This window comes from Chinchilla lanigera, unplaced genomic scaffold, assembly GCF_000276665.1.
Source record: "Chinchilla lanigera isolate Chin_1 unplaced genomic scaffold, ChiLan1.0 scaffold00065, whole genome shotgun sequence".
NCBI classification, from domain to species: Eukaryota; Metazoa; Chordata; class Mammalia; order Rodentia; family Chinchillidae; genus Chinchilla; species Chinchilla lanigera.
Window position 1 is genome coordinate 4,628,610 of NW_004955466.1, and position 8,133 is coordinate 4,636,742.

General features: G+C 47.9%; 1 long non-coding RNA gene across 1 annotated transcript; it reads right to left on the bottom strand.

Moving 5' to 3' along the window:
- Positions 1-912: 912 nt before the first annotated feature.
- Positions 913-6,677, bottom strand: LOC102023244. The gene is made up of 2 exons (XR_263289.2): positions 6,244-6,677; positions 913-3,156 (listed from the first exon to the last, which is right to left on the bottom strand). It is a non-coding gene; the product is annotated as an uncharacterized LOC102023244 (long non-coding RNA).
- Positions 6,678-8,133: the final 1,456 nt, after the last annotated feature.

Here is an 8,133-nt window from a genome sequence, read left to right on the forward strand (position 1 = left end):
CCTCCCACCGGCATCTCAGCAGGACCACGCCTGTGTGTTGAAGGAAGACCCTCCCAGACGGGGCAGCGCACCTACTGCGCAGCCATGAAGCAGCTATCTCTTGGCCTTTGTTCCCTCATCTTTCAAATGGGGAAACTGGACCAAATTACCATGGTTTATTCTTGAATTAATAATGCTAAGGTCTTAAATAACTTCATCCTTTCTGGCCAAAAGGTAGTTCAGTTTCGAAAAGGAAGAAAACTGAATCCCGGATCTCCAGTTGCTAAAGGGCTTTGAACATTTGAAAATGATACCAGGGGGTGAGGATTAGCGCCCCCTGCTCTCGAGTTCACTGCCTGGGTGCGCTCTAGCGGGGTCCCCACCTCTGACTGGTGCACAGCCCAGGCAGCCATTCAGCCCTTACCTGATGGCTCGCTGTCCAAAACAGGCTTCTTCCCACAGAAAGGGCAGAGGGATGCAGCGGTGGGCTCCTGCTTCAGGAAACTCCTTTAATGACCTGGCATTAGACAGCTGGCCAGGTCACTCTATCCGTCTACCCTTGACCAAGAAGTCCAGCAGTGTATGAGTCCATATGAGCCTATATGCCCGGTGCTGGCTTCTAAGCGGTCTCAACCATCCATTCAGAGAGAAACTTAACTACCCCAAAGAATCACAAGGATTCATTGGGTACCTGATAATCTACAATTCTTATTACCAACCCTCTGGGTCAGCCTTAATGTGTGCTCTATTTTTATCATTTACTTCAAAATATTTCAACACAGTGTGATACACATGCCATCTATGCCGTCTACCCCTGAGAACTGCTAATTAACATTTGGAGTCCTCTAAAAGGCATGAGCTCTTCAGAGATTAATAGAAGCTGAAAGGCTCTAAGCAGAACTCTAGGCAAAAAAAGATCTAACCAAAGAGTGATACCACCATGACTTCAACTATCTTTATTTCATATTAATACCGGAGGGCTTATTCATTAGCATAGAGCATTCGATATTAGTTTCCACTGGTAAAATGAGTTGTGTTCAAGACCCGTGCATTAGTTGGAAACCCCATGAAGGAAGCTTCTGCTTTGCCCAGTCATTTACCCCACATCCTTCCAGATGGCCTAAGCCAAGGATTCAGGATTCAGTCAGGACCGGTGCAAGCCACCTGCAAAGAACTCTACCACCTGGCCCCAACTAGAAATTTGTTTTAATCCTGCAGGTTCTACTAGCAGGTCTAACAGCAGGTCTAATGTGGAAGCAGTCATGCGCATAAACAACATTTCAAACTAACAGCAACTGTAAAATGATAGGTCATATCTATGATTTCTATTGGTGACAAAGTCACAAGTTCTGGTACTGCTGCAATTTATTGCTTACATCATTGTTCAGGGAAATGCTAAATTTCATCCAGAGGTTAGTAAAAAAATTTTTTTTTATTCAAGAACTTAGAACCTATAAATTTTATTCACTCCCTCTTGCTACAAATACCTGAGCATCACCCAGTGAATGTTTGGCTGTAAAGAAGCCATGCAGAAGGGTCTTACTGCTGAAGGCGCCCATCATGGAAGCAGCAATATTCTAGCCAAGGGGATCTTTCTTGGGACTCTCAGAGCAGTCCGTAGGGACAGACTCTCCCCTACTCTCTGTTGCTCATGCCCAGGGTCCCCATAAAGCCTCTGTCAAAGCAGTTCTTCCATCTAAGGTGAGCTCTAAAAGCAGTCAGTGGGGCGTCAGCCTGTCATAGGCCAAATCCTTTCTTGAAAAACCCAGGTTTCCCTCAGGAAACAGCAGAGATCTATATGACTCCAACATGGACACACCTGCTCACCTTGTCCCAGCTCACACTTCTCTTCGAGCCACCACGTATTTACATTTACATAATGAAATGAGCCCTTGCACTGGTTTTCCCAGACCAAAGTAAATTGCTCGAAAGCTTACCCATGTCTTGCCTCTGGTAGAGCCCAAGATTCACTTCTGAACTCAAAAAAACCTACATTGGCCAGAGATATAGCTCAGCAGCACAGTGCCTGCCTGGCAAGCATGAGGTCGTGAGTTCAATTCCCAGTACCAAAAAACTACATTGATCATTGATTTTTTTTTTTTTTTTCCATTTGTGTTTTCTGGTCCCCTTGATAAGATTTCAGAGGTCTCCAGGTCAAAACTCAGTCCCTGCCCAAACGTCCTGAGCTCAGCCCTCCGAGCTGTGGCTGAAGCAGTGAGCCAACCCTGTGAGGCCTGAGATCGCCACCGCCCTGGTCCCCGAGGCTGCTTTCACAGCAGGAAGCTATCGCTCCTGGGGTCCATCCTGGCTGGGGAGCTGGTGGAGGACAGGACCAGGGAACAAGAAAACCAGAAGAACGGCCTGCGGCACGTCCAGCTCTTTGTTCTCTTACAGTTGGGAGAGTGCTTAGTTAGGTATCCCGGACAACTCAGTCAGAGAGAAGTCTGGAGTCAACAGCGTGCATTCCTTATCCCAGCCGGCTGCCCAGTGTGAGAAGCTGCGGAGGTGCTGGAGGACAGAGAGGAGCTGGGCAGGGTCTCTTCCCTCCCTGCCCGTGGAAGCACTAAGTTCTCCAGGGTGGAGGCTGCTAGGCTGGAGTAGGGAACGGCAACCAAGCAAGCCAGGCCCTCCATGGGCCCCTGCACACAGCCAGGCCCCTGCTCCTCGGTTCATCCCCACTTGGGCTGGCGGATGAGATTCATTATCAATCAGTTGGTCTCATTCCAGTGGAGCATGGAAGGACAGGCGAGAGAACTGTTTGCAGAAAAGCGTCCTTCTCTCCTAGATCTGCAGGCTCCTCACCTTTCCAGCCTCGCTTGAGCCCTGAATTCCTTTTCTCGTTTGTTTGTTTATTTTGGATTCGAGTCTCACCGTGTTTTGTTTTGTTTTTCTTTGTCGTTATGTTGCTCTTGGAACCCACTGCCTCAGCGTGCTAGGCAGACGCTGAGCCACACCCGCAGGCCTGGCATCTTCAGGGACTGTCCCCTCCGTGGCCTCCTGAGGAGCTAGGACTAGGAGTGTGCACCGCCCCACCTGCTGCCCCCAGCCTGAATTCTTCCTTGATTTGTCCAGATTTATAAGCTTGCCCTGTGATCTTCCCTGGTCCCTACGTGGTTGATCTTCCAGGGTCTCCTACTTAGCGCCCTTAGGGAAAGGCTAAAGTGCTAGCTGCCCAACCTGGGTAACGAGAAGGAAAGAGAAGCCAAAATTAACCTGTATTCAAACAAATGATTCCATCTATAGAAGCTCATTTGTTTCTGTCTGTGCAGCTGCTTGTGTTAGTTGGTACCTGGGAGTGAGAGACCATCTTTCTCTCTCTTTTCTCTCTCTCTCTTTCTTTCTTTCTTCCTTTCTTTCCTATAGTGCAAATTGAATCAAGGCCTGACACATGCTACACAAGTACTCTGTCACTATGTCCCAGCTTATTTATTTATTTATTTAGACAGGGCCCTGCTGAATTTCACAAGCTGGCCTTAAATTTGCTACCCTCCTGCCTCAGCCTCCGTGGAGAGCTGGGATTACAGATGTGAGCCAACACGCCTGGCTCTGGCGCATTTTTCTTAAATGTTTCCTTATCTCCAGGAAATGACCAGCTCATTATGTACAGTTCAAGTGCATGTTAGGGGCTGCCCCAGCAAGCAGCCTACTCCTTGTACTTCCTGCTTTTGGTTCTACTAAAATACCCAAAGGGTTGTTCATCTAGGCCCTCCCTGTCTGGGCCTTGAAGATTACTAACTCAGAGGCTATTTCCAGTCCTGAGCCTTGTGAGCCCTCAAACCCACTGCCCTCCACAGTATGAGCCTCTGCGGTATCAGTTTGCCTCCAAAGGCAAACACTTCCAGCTCTTTCAAGAGTTGCATATTCTACCTCCCCACCACTAACGACTTCCAAGTCAAAGTAGCCACTGTGCATTTTGTCAAAAGAGCCCTGTCTGTCCACCTTCCCAGTTGTGGGAGCTCGGCTAAGTCACTTAAATTTTCTGAGCCTCAGAGGGGAGATAATGACAATAGTGACACCAACCTAGAAGGTCTGCAGAGCTTACGCCGAGCGTTTTGTGAATACTGCTTAGCAGACATCAACTGCTTGTTTCAGGGTGAGGCAGCATAGCTTCAGAGATTTACCAGAAGTTTTTCAGAATTTTCTGTAGGACCCAAGAACCTAGGCATTTACCCTGGCAATGAGGACAGCCTTAGCAAAAGAGCTGCAATAAGACAGAGGTGGGTGCTGGTCGTGTGTCCTCGGAGGAGTTAAACACCTCAACGACATTTTCAAACCATCAAAGAGCCCCAATTCTAGAAACACAGTAAGTTGCAGGAAAACATTTGTCCATTTCCTTGTAGCTCTCCGGGGTGTGAATCCCGGTCCTGAGGCTTTAAAACCTCAGCACTCTGAAAGGCTGAGGCAGAAGAATAGAAAGTTGGAGCCCCGCCTGGGGAATTGAGCAAGACCCTGTCTCAAAATAAAAAATAAAAAGGGCTGGGGATGTAGCTCAGTGTGAAGATCCTGGGTTCAATCCCCAGTACCACAGAACACATGCGCACAGAGATCCAGGCAAAAACTACACCTGCCTCACGGATGGCTGAGTTGGCAGAATTGCCCACAGCTCTAGTTGTGGTTGTCCAGGAATAACACCACAGAAAACCACCCCAGTTTCGGTCTGAATGAATTCCTCCCTGGTCCCTCCCACCCCAGGGCCTTTTGCCATCTCCTTAGCCCTTGAATCCTTCAGAAGTGATGATGTCCACAAAAGTTTAACCTTCAGGCTGTCACGGAGGTGACAGCTAAACTGGAACCCAGACAACTCACTGGCGCACATTTCTTTGCGCTGACAATTGTGTCGGAGTGCTGTGACGCCTGGCTGGCCCTGCTGCAGATTGTTGGGGCATGTTTTGAAAAGGGACTCGGCTACTTATGGTGGTAACTGGCGCAGCACCAGGGCTGGCCACACTGCTGCAAGATGGACTGGCGCAATTTGAACTCAGCAGCTGATTCAGTTGTTGTGGCTTCCTGCTTCTCCTGCTGCAGTTAGCATACAGGCAAGTGGTCCAGGAAGACAGGGGCCCAGGGCCTTGTGTGGTAGGTATTCATGGTATGTGGAGGCTGCATTTCTCCCCTGGGTGTCTTTCTACAAATACCAAGTATTTTCTAAGGGCTCACAGTAGGAAAAGCTCTGGAGCAGAGTTGGCCTGTGACATTCCTTTGGATTCTGTATCTACCCAGTTAACCTGAGATAAAGCCTACTGGGAGTGCTTGTAAAAAAAGACCACCAAGGTGGGACAGGCAGAGTGATATATGCAGGGCCTGACCCAGCAGAGCAGTCAGCCACCATCATTTGCTTTTGACAGATGCTCAAAAAGGGGACAGAAAAGTGGGAAAGTTTTATAGCGAGGAAAAAAGAAAAGATTTCTTCGCGTGTGCTGATTGGAGGCTTGTTGGCATGGGGAAGTTGGTGGCGGGCTAAGTAGAAGCAGGGCACCCTGCGTGATTGGTTTGGAAAGCACATTTGGCTCTCTCTGATTGGTCCTGAGCTGGAAGGAGCAGCAAAAGTTAGGGACGCTGCCAACGACTGACCACGTCAGACCATTTTCTCAGGGACGCTGATTGCTTACCGAGGTTGTGGTTTGGCTTCCTGGACTGCTTACTATAGAAGTTGCAGGTCGAAGTTCAGTTTTCACATATGGTCTGGGCCCTGTACATTTACCCTCTCAGGAGAGACAATCGCGAATCCTAATCAGCCTGGGATAGATAACTGTTCCCCAGTAAAAATTTATTGCACAGATGTTTATCATAGTGGCCATTGTAGTTGCAAAAAAAAAATTGACACAAAACAAAAAAAACAAGGCCAGACATGGCCAGAATGTCCAATTTTATAGAATTAAGAAAATTTTAAGGTTCACTATATCCTAATGGAACAAAGATATTCTAATGGCATCGGAAATGTTTATAAACGTTATGCCAAATGACAGGCTTGGTTCAAAACCCGACGTACCATGCAATCACAGGGGTAAGCGCAGGTCAGGTGAAGGGGCTTCCTGCTGTGTAATTCTTAGGTAAGATGTGCTCAGAGGCCCACCCTGTGGTACAGGCAACTCAATCCCCTCTCTGGGGTTTCTGAAAACTTTCAAGAGATGTGAAAGGCCTCGCTGGCTCAGAGCAATTTCCCCAGGATTATTCAAATTCCAGAATATTGACTCAGCACCCCCTGCACTTTGCCACGTCAGCCCAGTCGTAGAGACACGGCCCTTAATTTTAATAAAAACTCACCTCGGCCTTTGCATGGAGCATGGAGGGATATGCATCCAGCCAAGCGTACTTAAAAATGGGAACTCGCTCTCTCAGTCTCTCTGTCAGCGGGCATATTCCCCAGGTCTGGGCCACGGTCTTTCCCCCCATGCTCTCAGACGCTTCTTTTTTTTCCTTCCTTTTCTCTTCCTTCTCTGTCCACACCTCTAGAGGAGTAACAGATTCTTCCTGTAGTAACTGCATAATATAACGCTCCAGGCCCTACTGCCACCATTGTTCTTCTGATCAAGTCCAAAGACTCTGCTAAAGCTTTAAAAGCACCCAGCGCAGGGCTGCAGATGTAGCTCAGTGGTGGAGTGCTTTGTGGACTCCCTGGTGACAGCCCCAGCCTTGCAACCACAAAAAGCCACCCAGCGGAGTTCTAAGCTCGCTCAGAGGGCGAAGCCTCTTCTGCTCGGAGGCCCTGCTGCCTGAGCGGGGGAGGGAGTGGGTGTGGGCAGCCCTTCTTTCCTGTAACCTGGGGCTGTTTGCAGATTAGAGGCAGGCGGGGTCGGTCAGACTCCTAGCACAAGCCTGGCCCTGCAATTGTGCTTGTCATTTTATTAAACTGTCTCAGGAGGGTCCTCCTCCACGTCTTCTGAGTTTCCAAGCTTTATCAGACGTCCTGCTCCAGACAGACCCTTTATTCCTGGCTTCTGCATGATTTTTCTCCCATCTATTCTGAAAGGCCAGCACTTTTCACTGCTGCCTTTCACCGAATCATCTCAGTGTTGCTTTTCTAGTATGTGTCGGAGAAGACCTTTATTTTATAATCCAGTATTAAATTTCTATTGATTGGCTCCCAAAGGCCTCAAAAAGTTAATGCTGCTAAGTTTTACTATCTAATTCTTTCCCCGCTTCCTGTAGTAATGGGGATTGAACCTGGAGCCCTCATGCTGAGCTACATTCCCAACCCTTTTTCAGTTTTGACTTTCGGCAGGGTGCAGCGGTACACACTTATAATCCCAGCACTTGGTAGGCTGAGGTAGGGTGATCACAAGTTTGGGACCAGCCTATGGTACATAGTGAGTTTAAACCCAGACTGGACAACACAGCGAGTTATATGTCTGGTCTTGAGTTAGGATATAAGAAATAAAGATAGGTAGAAAGGAGACAAGGAAAATTTTATATATATATGCTTTTGTTTGTTTTTGGTTTTTTGTTTTTTGAGACAGGGTCTCACTATGTAGTCCAGGCTGGCCTTGAATTCAGGGTGATCCTCCTGCTTCTGCCTACCAAGTGCTAGGATTACAGGCATGTACCACCACCCCCAGCTGAAAATTATAATTTTAAAATTACACTTTTTAAGAAAGACTGCAGCTTTAGGACATAAAAGTTATTCAACATTTTTTCCCCTTCCAGGAAGAATTCCAAAGGGCCTTAAGGATAATAAGCCTGTAAACTGGGCTGGAGCCTGTGCCTTTCAGCTGTAAATTGTGTCCCTTCCTACAAAACCCCAGCCTCAGGAAGCCCCACAATTAAGAGGAAGGCATAGCTCAGCTTCCAACACATGCAAATGGAGCTCGCCAAGTGGGCGAACCCAACAGAGGACACGTCTTAGAAAACCCATTTTAGGGGGCCAGAGATACAGCTCAGCAGCACAGTGCCTGCCTGGCAAGGGTGAGGTTGTGTGTTTGACTCCCAGTACCAAAACACCCACATTTTAGGGGTACTTCAAGTCCCCATAAATAGGTTCAGTTCAAGGCCTCAAGGCCTTTGCCTCCAGAGGGGCCTCACTCTATTTCTTTAAGTGTGTACTTTTAAAATTTTGCCCAATAAACCTCATTATGCCTCTTACCTATGTGTCCTGAAAACTCTTCTTCTGTGAGGCAAGTCAACAAGCCTGTAACCTACGTGGTGAGTGAGGTGAGT